Source organism: Balaenoptera ricei, chromosome 20, assembly GCF_028023285.1.
Source record: "Balaenoptera ricei isolate mBalRic1 chromosome 20, mBalRic1.hap2, whole genome shotgun sequence".
NCBI classification, from domain to species: domain Eukaryota; kingdom Metazoa; phylum Chordata; class Mammalia; order Artiodactyla; family Balaenopteridae; genus Balaenoptera; species Balaenoptera ricei.
In genome coordinates this window covers 43,277,524-43,279,536 of record NC_082658.1, presented here as the reverse complement: position 1 = coordinate 43,279,536, position 2,013 = coordinate 43,277,524, and the positions used below count along the sequence as shown (strand labels likewise).

General features: G+C 40.0%; 1 pseudogene; it reads left to right on the top strand.

Moving 5' to 3' along the window:
* Window positions 1-676: 676 nt before the first annotated feature.
* On the top strand, window positions 677-1,059 carry LOC132355284 (small ribosomal subunit protein uS8-like; annotated as a pseudogene).
* The last annotated feature ends 954 nt before the right edge of the window (window positions 1,060-2,013 follow it).

Sequence of the window (2,013 nt, the reverse complement as noted above, 5' to 3'; positions counted from 1 at the left end):
CAGATGACACTGTTCAACCTGATGTGCTCATCCAGCCCCTCAGATGCCCTGTTGCTCTGGACTACACCCTTTGCTTCCTCATTTCTTTAAGGAGCTTCATCTGCTGTGCTTATTAAAACACAAACCCCTTGCGGGGAGTGATCCTTTTTAAAAAAGAACTGGCATAGCTCTGCCACATGGGTCTCCTCATGTTCCAAATACAATTCACTCTAATCTCTAAAGTGCCATCCACACCCTGAGCCCAGGAAACCCCCAGAGAGTCAGGAGAGATGTTAGGTGGAGAATTTCCTCTGATGTCCTGCACTGCTCTTTGCAGGTACTTGGCTTTTGGATCTCATTGCAAACCACTCTGGTGTATTCTCTTCCTGAATGCTAGGCTAAGAAGTGGGGAGGCCCCTGTAATCCAAGTGGTGCAAATTTACAGAAAGTAGTCCAAGAAAACCAAAAAAATATTCCTGGGCAATTCTTTGTCCTTTTAGTGATTTTTTTCCTCATAGTAGTCTCTGTTGTCAGTGTGGAAATTCTTAGCTTCATCAACCATGATATGTTGCATCTTTTCAAACTTAACTTTTTCATGAAGCTTTTCTGAGCTATTGCCTGGTAGATGTTTGCTTGCTATTACAAACGTAAGACACAGCTCCTTTCGCCGTCTTTCCATGCTGCCATAACGGTGCGCATGAATGTCCTGGCTGATGCTCTCAACAGTATCAACAATGCTGAAAAGAGAGTCAGATGCCAGGTTCTTATTAGGCCGTGCTCCGAAGTCATCGTCAGGTTTCTAACTGTGATGATGAAGCATGGTTACTTTGGCGAATTTGAAATCACCGATGATCACAGGGATGGGAAGATTGTTGTGAACCTCACAGGCAGGCTAAATAAGTGTGGCGTGATCAGCCCCAGATTTGATGTGCGACTCAAAGATCTAGAAAAATGGCAGAATAAGCTGCTCCTGTCCCGTCAGTTTGCTTTCATTGTACTGACAACCTCAGCTGGCATCATGGACCATAAGAAGCAAGACGAAAACACACAGGAGGGAAAATCCTTGGATTCTTTTTCTAGGGATGTAATGCATATGTGCAAATAAAATGCCTCAGAGGAAAAAAAAAGTAAGACATAAATGCATGTTTTCCTAATGAAATAAAGCAAGCAGATAATTTTTTAAAATTCTTTTAAAATTGAAGTATAATTTACAATATTTTATTAGTTTCATGTGTTCAATATAGTAATTTAATTTTTTATAATTATACTCCATTTAAAGATATTACAAAATAATGCCTATATTTCTCGTGCTGTACAATATATCCTTGTTGCTTATTTATTTCATACATAGTAGTTTGTACATCTGAATCCCATACCCCTATCTTGCCCCTCCACCCTCCCTCTCCCCACTAGTAACCACTAGTTTGTTCTCTATACAGTAAGTCCCCTGCATACGAACCTTCAAGTTGTGAACTTTCAGAGATGCGAACATGTGTTCCATCAGTGTCAGGCATGAGTGAAATTGCAGCTTGCCCTCCGTCTCCTATTGCTGACGAACCTTCAGCTCTACCATCTCCCACCTCCTCTCCCTCCTCCAGTCAGTAACTCTTCTTGCCTGTTCACTTGATGACAGCCCCTGTATGCCAGCTGTTATACTGTACTACTGTACTTTTCAAGGTACTGTACTGTAAGGTTAAATTTTTTTTCTTTATTTTTTGTGTTTGTTTTTTTCTGTATTATTAGTGTGAAAAGTATTATAAACCTATTACAGTACAGTACTATATAGTTGATCGTATAGTTGGGTGCCTAGGCTAACTTTGTTGGACTTACAAATTGGACTTACGAACGTGCTCTCGGAACGGAACTCATTTGTATGTAGGGGACTTACTGTATCTGTTTCTGTTTTGTTATATACATTCGTTTGTTTTATTTCTTAGATTCTACATATAAGTGATAACAGAGTATCTGTCTTTCTCTAACTTATTTCACTAATCATAATACCCTCTAGGTCCATCCATGTTGGTGCAAATGGCA